Source organism: Balaenoptera borealis (assembly GCF_965194805.1).
Source record: "Balaenoptera borealis genome assembly, chromosome: 2".
Classification (NCBI taxonomy): domain Eukaryota; kingdom Metazoa; phylum Chordata; class Mammalia; order Artiodactyla; family Balaenopteridae; genus Balaenoptera; species Balaenoptera borealis.
The window spans coordinates 16,750,469-16,769,467 of NC_138867.1; the positions used below are offsets into that span (position 1 = coordinate 16,750,469).

Consider the following 18,999-nt stretch of genomic DNA (forward strand, 5'->3'; position numbering starts at 1 on the left):
CAGAGAAACTAAGATTAAGAACTACATGACTACATGAATCTAAATGAGTATATAGTTACATATTTTATGATAGAATAACAGCTCAATTTTAACTGTAGATAGGATAATTTAAATAGGACAGTAAAAGAGTTACATTTCCTCAGCCATTTAAAGTGCTTTCTGAGTCACCAGGCAGCACAGCACTTTGTATTTCCTAGAGGACAGCGCATATACGTGAGAGAGGATCTTTCAGTCACGAAGCAATTGCCAAAGTTAATATTCTGGCTTCAGAAAGCGAATCCGGAGATAGTCTATCAAATTGGATGAGTAGATGGGGCCACCCACTCAGTAATTCATTTGCACCACCCAATTCAATGATTTTTTTCCTCTCTAGTAGATAGATGGAAATATATAGCGGAGGCCAAAAGACCTTCTTTTTTTAAACTTTTTTTTAAATTGAAGTATAGTTGATTCACAATGTTGTGTTAATTTCTGCTACACAGCAAAGTGATTCAGTTATATGTATATATTCTTTTTTTAATTCTTTTCCATTATGGTTTATCTCAGGATATTGAATATTGTTCCCTATCCTATACAGCAGGACCTTGTTGTTTATCCACTCCATATGTAATAGTTTGCACCTGCTAACCCCAAACTCCCAGTCCATCCCTCCCCCTACCTTCCCACCCCTACCCCTCAGCAACCACAAGTCTGTTCTCTTCGTCTGTGAGTCTGTTTCTGTTCTGGAGATAGGTCATTTGTGTCATATTTTATTCCACGTATAAGTGATATCATATAGTATTTGTTTTTCTCTTTCTGACTTACTTCACTTAGTATGATCATCTCTTGTTGCATCCGTGTTGCTGCAAATGGCATTATTTCATTCTTTTTCATGGCCAAGTAGAAATACCTTCTTTTTAACATCAAAAATATACTGTACATAAAGTGGATAATGCACATTAAATGACACATTTCTATGCCTCTTAGTTTTAAAACTAGTCTTCTTTTGCTCTATTTGACCTTACATCTCGTAGTCACAGCATTGCCATAACTAGCAAATGGTCCTTCTTTATTTCTATAATCACTGAGGCTATACCATATGCTTTCTAAAGGATGAACATGAAAAAAGCAAAACTAATCATTTAAATTAGTTTCAAGGATACTGTTCTTGGCACAGAATAGACTTTATGAATCTTTTGCAGCTATTTCAACTTACAATGTACCAGCTTCTGTAGATTTAACTCTCAACCTATCCTATATTTTCTTGACCTTGAACACTTATTAACATTTTATGATTCTAGAATAGTACTTACTCCATAATGACCATACTCTTTTATGATCTATTACAATAATAGATTACACAATTATTTTATAGGATAATATATTCAAATCCTCTGAATTTTAAAAACGCCTTTGAGCAAAATGTGAAGAGGTCTAACAAGGTAAAAGAAATGACCTAGTTGCATTTGCTTAAACTCTGACTTGTCTCTACAAAAGGAAAACCTGACTCAGCAAAATCCATCACTAAGATCAAAGCCTTTCCTCCCCAGACTACAAATGTCTACCCTTTACCTTCAGGCTGATAAGAGGAATTAGTGTCTCTGTTTCTACAAATACAGAAATATTCATTATCTCTATTCTAATAATTAACACACAGATATAACACAAATATTACATTTTCTTCATTTCAAATATAAAATTCCTTTCAAAATAGGCACCAAAGCCTCGTAACTATACTTAGCCATTTTATACTATATACCGCTTCTATCATTGAATTTCAGTAATCTCTTTGAAATGAGCATAAATCTTAGAAGTCAGATAAGATTCTTTTTAGCTTCATGGTTGGATTTCAAGAGAGTGAAATGAAGTAGGTTCTAAGACCTCTCTGGAGAAAATGGAGCAATACAGCTGTTAATCATGTTTGTGGCAAGCAGAAATGCAAAGCCTCTAAAATAATCAGGAGACTTACATCTAAATGAGCATAAAGATGAAATAGATAGAGGTGCATAAATATTCCAGGGACTTTTTACTATTATATTCATTAAAGTCCCAGCTTAATGCATGCTTTATTGCCCAGAAATTCATTTCATTTGCATTTTAACTGGGTTTTAGTCAAGTTAATCCTTTTTCTTCCCTTGGTAAGAAACTATTCAGCAACTACAGCAAAATACTGAAAGAAGAGAAATAAATTGAAATAGTCTACTTATACTAAAACTTTAATTTGTCATAGTTTACTAAAGAAAAAGGATGTCTATATGAAGTTCACTAGATCACATTATTTTAACACCAAAAAGTGTCTGTGTATTACCAAGTAGGCTCTATTAGATAACAACAAATTTTATTCATTTATGTGAAAGATTTAGTATCAAGCAACATTCAGTAAAAACAACATTTTATTTTCACAGGAGTAAAAATTATAAAGTAATCACCCATTTAGAAGCAAGCAATTAATTTTCACAAGAAACTCCAATATGTAATACCATGCATCATTCAAGCAGTTGTGTAAAAAAAGAGCAGCTTAAGTTGTATTTTGAAAGTGTAAGCATTCAGTTGAGAAATATGTTAGCTTAACAGAGAAAGCTTTTTTTTTTTTTTTGTAATAAAAGAAGTAACTTCATTTTCTAAATCCTAGTGACTGTAAGGTCCACATGGAAACGATAGAATTGGGAATTCCTTGGTGGCGCTGTGGTTAGGAATCTGCCGGCCAGTGCAGGGGACACGGGTTAGAGCCCTGGTCAGGGAAGATCCTACATGCCGTGGAGCAGCTAAGCCCGTGCACCACAACTACTGAGCCTGTGCTCTAGAGTCCGTGAGCCACAACTACTGAGCCCTCGTGCCACAACTACTGAAGCCTGCGCGCCTAGAGCCCGTGCTCAGCAACAAGAGAAGCCACTGCAGTTAGAAGCCTGTGCACCACAATGAAGAGTAGCCCCCGCTCGCCGCAACTAGAGAAAGCCTGCGTGCAGCAACGAAGACCCAACACAGCCAAAAATAAATAAATAAATAAATTACAAACAAACAATAGAGTTTTGTCTATGTGACAATATATTACAAGCACAAACTGCTGATAACCCCTTAGTAAAATGGTCCCTTCAGGCAAACAGACATCCTAGCAAATCTCAAAGAAAAAGATAAATGAAACTAAGGAAAGCCAAAAAAATGGGGACAAATGAAATCTTCAGATGAAAGGAAACTTTCTTCATGATTCATTTTGAAATATTTAACATGCATATGTATAAGATAAAATATAGTATTTTGAGCATAACCATCCCATATCTATTGAGAACCATCTCTAAATATTATTTTAATAAAATTTTATTTCAAAGTTTGTGCTTTCTCTCAAGAAAACCTGAACACTTATTTTTGCCTCACTAACATTTGAGAGATCAAGTGCCCTTATTGCTCTAGTTTACTCACCTTACCTTAAGCCATGTTTCAAGTCTGAGATGATTTATGATGTTCGTTGACAGTGGATGGTCTGTTTGGAAGATTCCGGCTGTAAACTATTATTTTTTAAAAAGTGTTTTGAGTTGTCAATTATTTGAAGTATTCATCAATAAAGGTAGATTGAGTGAAAGCCCTACATTTGTTTCAGGTCTATCATTGTCTTAAGAAAATTGAGCAAAATGATTTGGAATAACTAACAGAAATTAAACAGAAAGCCATGTTTTTTACCCATCTTCACTGCCACTGATTAATGCTAAACACAAATACAGGGAATTTAAAACAAAGCCCATCCACTAAGAGTTAGATGATCTTTACGATACAATTAACTTCTAGCACATTCCTGCTCGAACGGAGAGACACAGTCCTTATTCTAGTTCTAGCTCTATTTCTACTGAGAAGCTGATTAAACACCTATGTACCAAAATGAAAGTATCCCCAGTTTAATTTATGAAAGCATAATCTGTAGATTAATAATAAAATTTATTTTTAAAAAATCCATTTCCCTTTGCTGTTCTTTTTATGATACAGGAGTGAGTTCCATGTAAAAGCTGCATAACCGTCTTAGTCAGTAAATGTATATTATCAAGATAATTATTATAAAATTCTGATTGAACATACTTGATGTACTTTAGTGATCAACTCGAGTTGATTACATTTTTAAATATTTTATCTATACAGTCTGTACTCCGTATACATGGGTCTCACATCTGCGATTCAACCAACTGTGAATCAAAAATATTTGGGAAAAAATTCCAGAAAGTTCCAAAAAGAAAAATTTTAATTTGCTGCACACTGATGACTATTTACATAGCATTTACATTGTATTAAGTATTCTAAGTAATCTAGAGATGATTTAAAGTGTACTGGGGAATGTGTATAGGTTATATGCAAACACTATGCCATTTTATGTAAGAAACTTGAGCATCTATGGATTTTGGTATTTGTGGTGATGGCGAGGGGAGGGGTCCTGAAAAAAATACCCTGTGGATACCAAGGGACAACTGTATTTATCCGTCTGTCTTCTAAGCATCTATCTATTTATAGGGTTAACAATTTATGAGATTTATATACATATTTTATTACCAAATTTTGCTTGACTTTAATCCTATTGTCTCAAAACTTTCTACAAAATAAAAATATGTTTGCTAATATTATCCTCATATATCTTTTTAATATAAGAAATTGAGGTAAATTTTGTAAGCTAAGCATACTTCTTATGATATCAGAGACAGAGAGAGATAAAGAGAGAGACAGAGAATAAAGCTACACAGAATAAATCAGGAATAAAAAAGAAAATACAAACAATTCATGCCAGCATTTGATGACCTGGATGTAATAGACACATATTTATAAAGGTTAATCTTCAAAAGCGTTTGAAAGAAGAAATGGAAAACATGAATATGGTACGCTTATTACAAAGAAATTGCATTAGGAATCAAAATAATCAAACACACAAACATAGACACAGCTTAGATAATCTCATTACTAAGTTTTATCAACTATTTAAGCTGCAACTCCAATATTTTATAAATCATTCTAGATAGATGCAAAAGAGAAATCATGAAGTGATTTTATAAAACTAGCATAAACCTTTATGTCAGAGACTGAAAAGACAGTTCAAAATAAGAAAAGTACAGTATAATAACACTCAAGAGAAAATATGAAAATAAACTCTTAAAATATTAGCAAACCAAATCCAACAAAGTAATCTAAGTATAGTACATTATGACCCAGTTTGATTAAACGTCCATAATATTTGGTTTAACAACAAAAATCTACTGATATAATTGATATAACTCATGAAAAAACGTGTAAATTATGTTTCAGTTTTTTACCTTTGGGAAAGTTATTTACATATTTGCTCATTGATATTTGTGGTAAATATTCTGATTCTTAAAATACTTAAATAAGCTGGTATAAAGAAATATCAGAAATGAAATATACTAAGTTAAATTTTTGATGGTTTCAAACTATTTGTATAGGGAAGTATGTGCATTAAATCCTAGTTTTTAGAATTTCATAATACTTAATAATCATTGCTTCACTTCTGTTTCGGTGAACATAACACATGCAATGTAAAATGAACCTCTAAAATTGTAAAATCCTTCTGTAAAGTCTGAGATCTGTGTGAGAAGTTTATGTTTCTTTATATCCTAAAACCTGCTGTTGGAAAAAAATCACCCTATAATCATTATCAAATACAAATTCAAAAATGTATTTGTATTTTGAAGTCAAAATACAATTCAAATAATATTTTCAAAAATGATATTACTAAAATTAATCATTAATATTAGCATATCTGAAAGAAGCTTCTAAAATTCAAGCATAAATCTCAGTTTTTCAAGGAAAAGACCTTATCCAAATTTAAAATGAATAAAGATAGTTCCTAAGTCCATAGCAAAGCATGACCTTTATCGCTATTTAGATTGCATTGGAGGGAGATGATTAAGTTTACTAATACTAATCTTCTGCTCCTTGTTTTAAGCAGATTTGAAAAACCACAATGGAATACTACTCAGTCATCTAAAAGAATGAAACTTTGTCAGTTGTGACAAGATGGATTAACCTATAGGATATTATGCTAAGTAAAAAAAGCCAAACAGTGAAAGACAAATACTTTATAATTTCACTTACACGTGGGATCTAAAATACAAGACAAAGGAGCAAACATAACAAAATAGAAATAGATTCACAGATACAGAGAACTTGTGGTTATCAGAGGGGAGGAGGGTGGGGGGATTGATGAAATAGCTGAAGTGGATTAAGAGGTACAAATTTCCATTAAAAAATAAATAAGTCATGGAGAAGTAGTCTCCAGTATAGGGAATATAGTCAATAATACTGTACTTACTTTGTATGGTTACAGATGCTAACGGCTTATTGTGGTAACCATTTTGTAACATATTGAATATATAAATGTTGAGTCACTATGTTGAACACCACTAACAAATAAAATATTGTAAGTCAATTATACTTTAATAAAAACAAACTTGACTAGGAACTGTGTATGTATATCCTTATGGAGTCCATAGTTAATGTCTGAAACTGAGAATTGCAGAATTGCTGACTTTTAGCAGGCTTTGTTTTGATAGCAGGGGTGAGGAGAGGAAATATACTGCAGAGAGAAATGACAGTTGCCTCAGACAGGTTCTAAATCTTGTTCATCACTGCTTCATCATTATATGCCTAATTCTGTCCATCTCTGGGCAATCCATTGGGGAGAAATACAGTGTAGAAATATGGGTTCTGTAGAAATGAAACAAAAGATGCCTTGATATCTATATAGTATTTAGTATAATATGTATAATCTGATGATTTTCTTATATAAATAAGTTAATTTCTCTAAACTTAGTGACTAAGAATTCAATGTATATTTCAATCAGGGAATAACCCAGACCCTAGCAGGATTGAGTCAAAATGTTTTATAATAAAAAATATACAGTAGAAATGTGATAGCAAAATAATGATAATTTAGACAGAATCTATATCTATATGACCAACAAGACCTCTTGTGGAAAACTATCTCATATTCTTGCCCAGTAGTGTTGCAGATATTTCTAGTCTTCAATTCTCTGTGCACCTGGGTGGCTTAGATTTCTGAGCCCTCTTGTAGTTAATGGGGCACTTGCCCAGTACTCACCAACAGGGTGCAAGCAAAAGTGACCTGTCTCATTTTTATGAAGAGGTATTTGAGAAGAGGTGTAAGCTCTCTGTGTTCTCTCTTAGGGCTTAGTGGGGTCGCAGAGTCCATATTTTGAATGGAGAAACAACACAGTAGAAGCAGCTGAATTCCTGAGGCACCGCATGGAAGACTGCTATCCAAAAATTTAGGAAACTCAGACTGTATTTGATATGAGCAAGAAATACACCTATGCTGAATTCAGTCACTGATATTTGTTTTTGTAGTAGAACCTGGTCAATCCTGACTAATCAAATGGGTCATTTCCAGAAGATTTATTTGAGTCTTACAATTTGCTGTGCACACTCGTGGGCCCCCAATTTGTTGAGCTTTAATATATGGAGTGAAGTATTAATGCTGTTACCAAAAGTATATTCTGCAAAGCACAGCTATCACAAAGGCCACTCTTTATAAGGACAATGTTTATGATGGAACATGTAGAACAAATTATGGTCATGACACGTAGTTGTTTTCAGGTCTGTGGCCATTTTGGTACTTACTGACCAATGATATATTCCACAACCTTGAACAGAATATCCTTCTCTATTCTTATATTTACTAGCATGGTTTCTGATCATTAGTCATAAAAGGTTTCTATGATAGCAGCAGGCTACTATGATGATTTTAGTGATCCATAGTACCCAAATGCTATGGAATGTTCAATAGATAAACTATCTAAAGGATCTGTCTGTTACAGCTTTTGCGTCTATCAATCTCCTCTCCGTGTTATTTGCTCAGCTCTTGAAATCTCCTCATCCATTACCTGAAGCACACCTGCCTTCATAGGCAGAAGCACGTCTAGTCCTAGTACCCCTTGTTTAGTCTGTTAAGCACAGGGCTCCTGAATTTTATCCGTTAGTGTAAAAACACACAAATCTGACTTGACAGTAACAAGTATGCTTCTGGTAAGGCTAGTTTCAGTAAGTTTGATATAGAATTTTAAAGGTGACTAAATGGTGGAACTATTTGGTGGTGAGAACATTTCCAAATTTCCTGTGTAATATATATAGAGTTTCTACAGAAGCAGACCTGCCACTGGGCAAATGCGCTTCTTTTACAGGAAAGCCAAGCAGAACTTGGACCAGAACATTACAGTGAAGGTTTTATATTTTTGAAGAGTGAGTGCACACACGAGAGAGAGAGAGAGAAAGATTTTCAGAAAAATATTTCTCATCATCTTCTTACCTCAGCTATAAGAAAAACAAAAATAATGGCAAAAAGATGATCAGGATAAGCCCTGTAACTTGAATTCTGTGGCCCCTTAACTAGAGTTTTGAGGTGAAGCATCAGTTTCACCTAAACTATTGAATGTTCCTTGCACAACTTGCATGAAAATATTGTCCCTGTTTCAAAACAGAAATGTGCATGTTTGGAATAAATTTCAAGTTTGCTCATTTTTCCCATAGGAAGGGGAACAAGAAGAAGGTGACAGTGTCATAATTCTGTGGCTTTGCTGGACCGCAGTAACATGGCTCTGTGGAGATGGGAAGGTTATTGAAACAGCCCAGATATGGGGCTAATAGCACGAATTAATGTTTAAGCAAGTCTTAATCCTAGGAACCTAATGATCACAAGACAACCAATCATTTAGGGACAGGGCAGACAGGTAATCTAAATTCAGGACCTCTTGGAATCATGCATGTGGTAGGATGTGGTTCTTCTGTTTTGGCTAAACCATCTAACTCTGTCTAGGAGAATGGGAGATATAATCTAGTTTAGAGTGATTAGCCTGGCAAGGGTGGGTCAGGGTGCCAAGAATAATTGAATTAAGGAGATAAATTCAATTTCCACAAAAATTGGATGAGTTAGGAAATCAAACAACATTTTGGTAAGGAAACAGAGATAGAGTGTCAATATAACAAGGTCAGATATGTTCATAGATCTTGGTAATCATAAATTTAAATCCAGACATTCCACAATTGTAGGCAAAATTTTAAAAATAATCCTCAGGATTGATTCAAGATTAGTGCTGGGTTGGCGAGTCTTGAGTGTGTGGGGAAAAGATCTTAATACTTGAAACAACCAATCAATCCAAGGCTTTTCAAACTCTAGGTCATAGAAACTGATGGGTGAAATGGAGGTTCTATTTAGGTAAAGCAAATCCCCAAAAGTGCAGCAGTGTGAAATTTTCTAACTAAAAGATACTAGGGAAGCTGACTTTTTCAATAGCAAAATGAAGTTAAGGTACATTTTCTCAACTTCAAAACTATGCTAGGAAACTAATGAGACATACCCATAAAGCTAGGTTTATTTCATGACTCAATTTTACTTGTATTCATTATTTGATTATTACATGTATTTTTAATTTATATCCTGCCTTATTCTAAAATAGATTTTAAATTGACTTGCAAAGACATATCATGTAAAATAAAATGGAAGATCTTAAGTCTAGGTGCAGGAAAAGATGAGCTAACAAGATGAGCTAAAAAGATGTCCTAACAAGAGTTAGGACAGTTTGAGCTAAAAAGGTGTTTTATAGATGATAGATAGATAGATAGATAGATAGATAGATAGATAGATAGATAGATAGACAGACAGACAGATCCAGGCACTTCTGTAGATGAATATCTTATATCTTAGCTCTAGGCTTTCTAGCAAATATCTCAGAAATTTTATAATTCATACACTTCACCATATTCATAAGATAAAAGTAAAACTATTTGCCCTATAGCACTATAAACTAAGGCTCAAAATGAATTTTTCACAAGAGTCTTCAAGTAGATATGAATAATGTAAGAAACAATACGCTCAACAGACATGATAAGAAATGTGTTGCTGGATTTTAAATATAAAGTACCTTTATTCTATAGAGGACTAACATTAATCATGAAAGTGATACTATTCAAACAGAATTGGTATGACCCAAACAAGCAGTGTATGTTAATACTGTCCTGCTTTCCATTTTCTCTGAAGGATATGACATTTCTCCTTAGGGATAATTAATGGGGAAAAGATGATATATTTTCCTATCACACTTTTTTGAGCTCCCAATAATAAGTTTTCTATGACTGGAACACCTTACCTTTACTGCCAGTTAAAATATAGGTAACTTGAAGTATTTACTGTACAATGTAAAATCTGATGCCAAACCTACCTGGTGTTGTCTTATATTCTTGAATAATAAAAAGTATTTGGGGGCTCATCCAAGTTTGGGGGGTTTGAAGGTTTTACATGCTTGGAGTCTTATTTATACTAATATATTTTTAAAAATCTCATTTTTCTATGTTAAAAAAATTGTGATCATGTGAACACATTGCTAGAATCTCACACAGGACACTGGAGATCTGTCCCCAATTATACTAAAACTCCTCTTGACATTTTTATCTTCAGAAACACTTTCTGCTGCCTTCATTGTGATGAAGTTGGGGGGAATCAGAGGAGAAGGAAATGGTTGAAAAAGTCATTTAGTTATTTTAATATTGGTGTCAAAAGTTGCAGACATTAGATAAAAACTAAAAAAAGAAAAAAAGAAAGAAAAACCTGAATAAACTATGGGCTTTAGTGAATGATAATATATCAACACTAAATTATTAATGGTTAGAAAATTACCATACTAAGGTAAGGTGTTAGTAACAGAGGAAACTGTTTTCAGGAAAAGGTAAAAATAAAAATATAGGCTCAATTTTTCTATAAATCAACAACTGTTCTAAAAATATAGCCTATTAATAAAAATATTAAACTTGTACTAGATAATAAAAAGATAAATAAAATTTAAATTTAAAATGCCAAAGTATTAGAATAGATATTTCCCTAAAGACGCACAAAAGGCTATTAAGTATGTGAAAAGGTACCCAGCACTAGTTAGGGTGATGCAGATTAAAATCACAATGATATACCTGAACTTCACATTCACCAGAATGCTTATAACAAATGAGATAATGTTATAGTGACTTTTATCTGTCTATTTGACTGTGTCAGGGATGCCCAGATATTCCACTGAACATTATTTCTGTGAAGGTGTTTCTGGGTGAGATTTACATTTGAATCAATGGACTTATTAAAGTAGGTCACACTACCAAATGTGAGTGGTCATAATCCAATCCGCTGATGTCATGAATGAATCAAAAGGCAGAGGAAGTTGGAATTTGCCTCTTTCCTCCTGCTTCACTGTTGAGCTGGGACATCACATCTCATCTTCTCCCACCTTTGGACTTGGATTTACATTATGAGCCCCTCTAAAGGTGCTCATGGTCTTAGGAATTGGACGAAATTATACCACAAGCTTTCCTGGATCTCTAGCTTGAATGGGATTTTTCAGCACTCATAATTATGGGAACAATTTCCTCTTAATAAATTTCCTTTTATATTCCTTGGTTCTGTTTCTCTAGAGAGCCCTGATACAGACAGTAACACGTGTCAACATGGATGTAGAAAAATTGGAATTCACATTCATTGCAGGTGGAAAAGTATTATAAATTGGTACAGCTACTTTGGAAAACTGTTTGGCAGTTTAAAAATAGAGCTGCCATATAATCTAGCAAGTCTAATCCTAAACTTCTAACCAAGAGGCAAGAGAACATACATCCACACAAAAACATGTACATAAATGTTCACAGCAGCATTATTCCTAATAGCTAAAAATTGGAAATAACTCAAATGTCCATTTACTGATAAATTGATAAATACAGTGATATATGTCTATACAGTGGAATACTATTTGACAATAGAAAGAATGCAGTATTGATACGTGCTACAGTAAGGATGAACATTATGTTACAGGAAAGAAGCTAGTCACAAAATATGATATTGTATGATTCTCTCTTTATATGAAACATCCAAAATAAGAAAATCTATCAGGAAAGAAATTAGTGGTTGCCTATGACTGATGAAGATGAAAGCGTGTGTTAGGGAAGTACTGCTAAATTATGGTGACGATTCCATCATTCTGTAAACATACTTAAAATCATTCAACTGTACACCTCAGTAGGTGAACTTTATCATGTGTAAAGTATATATCAGTGAAGATGTCACAAAAAGGTAATTGTAAATGTTTCCTTTTAGGTCGAAATCTGGCTGGAACTAGTGAAGACCATGAGATCAATACACGCTTAGCAAATTGTCCCTTTCTCTATTTCCCCAAGAATTCACGAGATCAAAGCTTTTGCAGAAACTGTGTCTGACTCTTCTGCTTGTGTGTGTTGCCCTGAATCCTCTCTTAGCATATCCCTTAACTCTAATCAGGAGTATCAATGGTTTGGGGATTCCCTGGCGATCCAGTGGTTAGGACTCCATGTTTTCACTGCCGAGAGCCCAGGTTCAATCCCTGGTTGGAGAACTAAGATCCTGCAAGCCTCCTGGCCAAAAAAAAAAAAAAAAAGAGTATCAGTGGTTCAAGAGAGTTTCTGCAAGACTTATTTCAGAGACATAAACCTTCCCTAGAATTCATCAGAAAGTTACTTTTTTTCCCCTCTTAGAAAGAGAGAGAAACAAACAAACTAAGGCAAACAAACCCCAAAAATGACTGTTAAGTATATGTTCAAGTAAATAATTAAACTACACCCTGCCATCCATCTTCTTTAACATTATTGCAAAAGATGGAACATTAAAAACTTGCTAAATTCCCTTGAGAACCTTCTATTCAAAAATTTTGTGTGATGTAGTTACTGGAGAACAGTTGACCTGTCTCGAAGAAGGGAGTGAATCCCTGACTGTCTGTCCTTACCGTTAACTGTATCTGCTCAAAGACTAAATATAAAAGCATCCACTGCTTCCCTATAGAAAAAAAAAAACATGTACTTATAAGAAAAACACTCTGTTGCACTCCGCACACCAAAGTTGGGATAGATTCAAGTGTATAGAACATAAAGAGCCAGTTTTAAGAAAACACTACAAAACTGATTGTGCAAGCAACTATATATTTAAAATGAGAAAAGGAATCAAAACCTACTAAAAGTTTAAAGGGCTCACAAATTAAAAAGCTAGGAAAAAATAGGGTATTTTTATTAATTAACAGCCTGATATGCTTCTATATCACTTTTACTATAGTAATTTTGGCTGCATATTCTGATCACCCTCTAATATGAAAATGTTTTATGATATTTTCTTTAAGAGAAAGAGAAAATATTTCAGTCTTTTCTTTAGTATACTAGATACATTTTTTATTATTATATTAGTGACCATTTAGAAAAGTAGCTTTGGGCTTCTTAGTAAATTTTTATGATGTCATACAAATTTTTTGAATTGTTGTTAAACTTGGGGAAATTCCTAACAAAATATTTTTGGTATATGAGCTGTAAGATATCAAGGTGTTTCAAATTTTTTTCTTCAGTGACTAATCTTCAGTATTCACTCATTAACTACTTTGTCTTTAATATTTTATGGAAAAGACATTTCATTACTTTATGTTACCTCCACTGGTGTTGGTCTTATATGTCAAATGAACAATTCATTTAAATTTTTGATATATTTTCTTATGATTAATTCCTTCATATGAATGGATTCACAAAACCCAAACCCTATTTGTTAATTATTTTTGGAATTTGTCTCTTATTCTTAGTGAATTATTATATTTAATATTATCAAATTTCTGTAACAATTTACTTCATAATATCAAAATATTTTCTATTAATTACACCAATTATATTTATCATTATTGCACATTTCATTTATTTCCAATCTGAATTTTTCCTCAGTTTTTCAATAAACAACTATTAATCCAACAAAAAGGCCTCCTTTCATAAGTGTCCAAACTAGGCATCTGTTATTTCTCCTGTTTTATAATAACATTCCAAAATGTCTTTTAGAATTGCAATTGAATGACATATTTAAGCCATATCAACTTTTAAAATAAACTTTAGCATTTTATTTGTGTTTGGGTTTCACTTCTCAGATTTTGAAAATATGTTTTAGAATGCTTAAAATGGTTTTATTCTCATATTGCAAAGCCTGAACAGATTTATAGTGGGCAGATAATCTTATTACACTTAAAAAAATACATATTGGCAGCTAGATGAACTTGAAATAAGAATACATAAAAAATTGCAAGGCAACAAGAGCCAACAAATTTAGATACTGTGAAGTTAGCTTTTTCTCTGATTTCATTAAGAGAATAATCGGTATAAGCACGTATTATACACATCCTGGGTTTCACAACTTGGTATGAGTCAGAAATCCAGGCCATAGACGTGTTTCTGGAACATATTCTAACATTGAGAAAGTTGGTAATAACTTAAAAAGATACTGAAGTTACTCTGAACATAAATGAATCAGGCTAACTCCTAACCATGCCCCCAAATCATTTTCCAATAGTTGGATCTCCAGAATAACTATAGCCACTTCAAAAGTCACCCACAAGAGAGGAAGTGTGCAGACTGGAGACCAAAGTTGAAAGAGGCAGTATTCTTAAACAATTGTGGTTAAAATCTTTACTTTTGCATATTTTGTAAAAATGTGCTTTTGTAAATCTATTGCTAGGATCACTTAGCTGCAAAGTGAACAAGCTTCAGGTGGTGAAAAGTCAAGAACAATAAGACATAGAGAAAAGGGAGAAATCATATAAAAAAGACTGAAATGAATGTGATCAAAATAAGTATATTTAACTAATATTTTGAGTAGGGATTAAAGATTATTGGAGTAAACTTTGAATAGTGTCTAGGATTCTTCGTATCCTGAACATTTTCTTACTGTGTTTAGAAAATTCCACATTAGGTGAAATCTAGAGAAAGGGGTTATACCTGACATTAGCAGCCAAGAATACACGTATTCGAATTTTATTGCTGCTCTATATTAGTTTCCTAAAGCTGCATAACAAATTACTAAAAATTTAGTGACCTAAAACAATATACATTTATTACTTCACAGTTTATGTAGATAAAGAATCCAGGCACAGCTTAGTTGGTCCTTTGCTTAGGGTCACACCTGGTTCCAATAAATTTGTCAACTGGGCTTCATTCTTATCTGGAGGCTCAAATGGAAAATAATCTGTTTCCAGATTCACTCATGTTTTTGGGAAAATTCATTTCATTGTGGCCCTGTGACTGTGACCCTCAGCATCTAAAGGTCAACTGCAGATTCTTGCCATGTGACCCTCTCCATAGGCAGTTCATAGTGTACAGGATTACTTCTTCCAGACCAGCAGGAGACTATTCTGCTAGCACAGACTTTTGTATGGTCTAAGTCTTAATCATGTGTGTGATGTTCCATCACCTTTGCCATATTCTATTGTTAGAAGCAGGTCACTGTTCCCAGCCACAGTCAAGAGGAGAGAATTATACAACATGTACCACCAGGGGAAAGAGATACCAGGGGATATCTTAGAATTCCTCATACCATAGTATGGAGATTATATTGATTCACAGTGATTTTGTGTTCTTTAAAAAATTATCTGATAATAGCAGGCACTATACAGCTAGCTGCTGATGTCAAGTAAATTCTGATTAAGTTGAGGGGACAAAAATCAAGTATGGGAAACATTTGACATCCATTCATCGAAACAGAAAATTTTTATGAGTACCTTGGTAGATAGAGTACCTAGGTATCTCACCGCATATATTCTTATTTTACTTTTGGCTTTAGTAAAACGTTTATTTTTATTTATTAATGCCACTCTTATAGGACAGCAGCAAAAATGCAGTGTTCTTCTTGAATAACTTCACCAAGGCATGTGGATATTTGAAAGAAAAGACTGGTTCTTCCACTAAGAGAGAGCACCTATAAATAATATTAATTGTAAGAATCTGTCAATACTTCACTGCCATTTTTCCTTGAAGAAATCAAAATCTAAACAGAATATAGAGTTTATTTAAGAAATGCACAGTGTATTATGGAAACAAAGCTAAGTTGAACAACTAGTTCTGCTCATATGTGTCCTGGCAGTTTTCAAAAAGAGGTGAAATTTAGACTGAATTGTTAGGATTGGATAAATAGAGGAAAGGGGATGGGGAGTAGCACAGAAAAAAGAATCAGCACGTGCAAAGGTTAATAGATTGAAAGAAAATGGCTTACTTGAGGTATATTGAAGAGTTAGTCAGGTTTATGTTTAGGAATCAGAAGAGAGGAGCAGAGTAATGTTCAACTAGGTAGGGAGCAGTTCAAGAAAAAACATGCATTTTCAGCTAAACAGTAGTACTTGATAGTTTAGGCAACGGGAATTTGTTTTAAGTGGTGGCTGGATAGTAATATCTATATACTCAAAAAGCAATTCACCAGCATGGGAAGAATATCTGAGAAGAGATGGATTTGCAAAATAGGGAAAAAATAAAAGTAATAAGTATTTATACTTCTGAGAAAGTTGATTATTTAAAAAATAAAAATTAAAAAGGTCATCATTGCCTGATATCTGAGGAATTCCTTAGTGATATTAGGGAAGTGATAGATTAAAGTGAATAGTTGAAAAAGCAGACTCTAAAATTATAACCGGGAAGATGGGAAGTAAAAGGAAGAACAGTTTCCTGCATGCAAGGGGTAATTTAATGTAATCAGTGTATGTTCTTAGCTATGTCTAACAAATGAGTGCTGGAATTTCCATTAATTAACATTATGAATTTTAAAGCAAGTTTCCATGAATTTCTGTATTGCATCTACCAGAGATAATATATATCAGGAATTCAGTTTCCAGATAATGAAGCAGTTTTTAAAAAAAAAGTCAGTGGCAGTTGGGATAAAGAGGAAGAATAACTATGGATAACATTTAGCTGAAGAATAATTATTTGACTGTGTAGAGTAAGTAGGAGGGAAACATTGAGGATAAGCCTTATGTTTCTAGCTTAAGCAGATCAGCTAAGGTTATGTCCTTAACAGACATAGCGTACAAAAGAGGACAAGAAAATGTGCTGGGCTCCTACTGTTGATACTTAGAAAAATATATCTAAAAGATTGAAATCAACAGAGAAAACTCTCAGTTGCAAATTGGAGAAAGAATGAGATGCAGTGTTATGGTCTAAAATAAATCTGTTAAAATCAGTTATTTTTCTTATTTTATTCATTCAACTTTCAAAAATTAACTTTGCAAGGGTGGAAGCATCTTTTACCTGTAAAAAAATTTACATTGTTTTATATATATATCCTTAGTGGGTTAAGTGAAGAAAAAGTGGGAGTGATTACATAGAAGTGAACGAGAGCATTGAAACATCTATGAAAACTCAGATCTTCAAGTGACTATACACACTTCTCTACAACAAACATTTTAACAAGTGAATCCTTTAGAATGTAAATAATGTGGAGATTACATGATATAGTCTGTTTTGGCTTTCTATTGCTGGGTGACAAAACTCCCCAACATTCAGTGGCTTAAAGCAGGGGATGGCAACCTATGCCCATGGGCCAAACTCTGCCCGGGGTTCCTTAGTGTTAAGCCCATGGGTGAAGAGTGGCTTTTACATTTTCTAAAGGATTGTAGAATTTTTTAAAAAGTTTGAAAAAGATTGCATGTGGCTCACATATATACCTTTACATAAATATTTGCTGACAACTGGCCTAAAATAATCACAGGTCTTTGTCATGATTTTGCAGTTCACACAGGGCTGGACAGGGACGGCTTCTCACTGCTTGCAAGGCTTTGCCTGGAGTGTTCAAAATGGCCTCAGTCATGTGACCAGCAGTTGATTCTTGATCTTGGCAGGGAGCTCAGCTGGAGGTGCCAGCTGGAAAAGCTGGTGACTGGGAATTCATTTGGAGTTGTCAGTTGAGAGGGTTTGTCAATCTGGAATCCTCTCTTTCCATGAGCTTTTAGGGCCTCTTCATGTTGTTGCTTGAGCTTCCTTACAGCATGGTGTTTGAGTTTTAAAAAAGGAGCCTTCTAAGAGAGCTGACAGCAGAAGATGCAAATCTCTAAAGATCCAGCCTCAGAAGTTACAGAGTGTCCCTTTAGATCCTTTCTGTTAATTGAAGGTCATCACATTACCAGTCATCTTCAGGGGAAAGGGAAATAGAAACCACATATTGATGGAAGAAATGGCAAAGGATATTCCTCTTTAATTTACCAGATAGTCCTCAAAATAAAGCTATTATTGGAAACTTTCAATAAAGTAGAACTTCACAAAATTTAATAAATCAAGATGTAATTTAGTTTTGATTAGAAGAGTCAGAATACGTAAGGATAATTTGAATTTTATGCTGTTAGGTAAGTATTTCTAGACTCTCAAGCTTTCTCTATTTTTCTGGTTCCAAGCAAAGAGTAAAAACCTAACGCAGTCCTTTGTATTTACAAAATAATTTGTTTCAACAACTTCTCCATTTATTTATTTTTTCTTATTAAATCTAATGCAGAGGTTAAACTGCAATATTTGGAATTATAATTTTATATTAACATACCAGAGAGGTAATTCTATCAAGATTTGATGTGACATTTGTGAGTTAAAGTATGTTAAGGGTGTATATTAGCTCAGGAATTGGTACAGATTAAAAAATAGAAGTTCAAAAAAAATACCATCATTTTGTAGTACAGGTTACAGAGATTATCATGTGAGAGAAAATTTATAAGGACAATTAAATATCCTTGTAAAAATTAAGATTTTAAAATTAAATTAATTTAACAAGTTAATTAATTTGTTAAATGTCTCTAGCAAATAAATATTTGTAGTTTATACACTTCTGCTTTTCTTTAAAATATGTAATTTCTCTATCTATTAATAGAAGTGGTGATAAATGTGTAGAAAGAATATTTGGATATTTTCGTTGTTAAGTTCATTACCAGAAGTCATTAAGAAAGTTGTTAGTAAATTATGTTTCTGCTGGACCTTAAACTAATAAAAAAAAAAAGTCATTTAATCAAATTATTCTTTTTCTGATAACATGACCAGTTTTAGGTTTGTATGAGGTCATAATTCCTATTTCTATAGTTGTGAAGTAAAACTCATTTTTAATAATATAGTTTACTTAAAAGCATGCATTGCAAATAACACACACACACACACATATCCCCAGATGTAAGTGTGCTTATGCACAAAAAAAATAAA

At 33.4% G+C, this 18,999-nt stretch overlaps 1 pseudogene across 1 annotated transcript in view; it reads left to right on the forward strand.

The window, feature by feature from the left end:
* The window catches only part of LOC309623712 (poly(A) polymerase alpha pseudogene), a 37,197-nt pseudogene extending 25,469 nt beyond the window's left edge, over positions 1 to 11,728 (forward strand). Inside the window, exon 1 of the transcript in view lies at positions 1 to 11,728. This exon is cut by the window's left edge and continues 25,469 nt beyond it. The product of the transcript in view is annotated as a poly(A) polymerase alpha pseudogene (transcript).
* Positions 11,729 to 18,999: the final 7,271 nt, after the last annotated feature.